Source organism: Merops nubicus, unplaced genomic scaffold (assembly GCF_000691845.1).
Source record: "Merops nubicus isolate BGI_N331 unplaced genomic scaffold, ASM69184v1 scaffold34953, whole genome shotgun sequence".
NCBI classification, from domain to species: domain Eukaryota; kingdom Metazoa; phylum Chordata; class Aves; order Coraciiformes; family Meropidae; genus Merops; species Merops nubicus.
The window spans coordinates 13,835-14,064 of NW_008598824.1; positions in this window are offsets into that span (position 1 = coordinate 13,835).

Below are 230 nucleotides of genomic sequence, written 5' to 3' on the forward strand. Positions count from 1 at the left end.
TGTGCGCGCCTTTTTGCGTCGCTTTGGGAGCCGATCCGCGCGGCCCCCGCCGTGGCGGTGAAGTAGCCGGCGGCCTCCCGTGCCGCAGAGCACCCGCCGGGCAGCGCTCGGCAGGGGGCAGGAAGAGGGGCACGATTCGGAGCTGGAGCTGCGTTCTTTGTAAATATGAATGAACAAAAAGCAGGATTGCACTTTTGAGAGGGCAGGTTAAGCCGGAAGGGCCCGCGCCG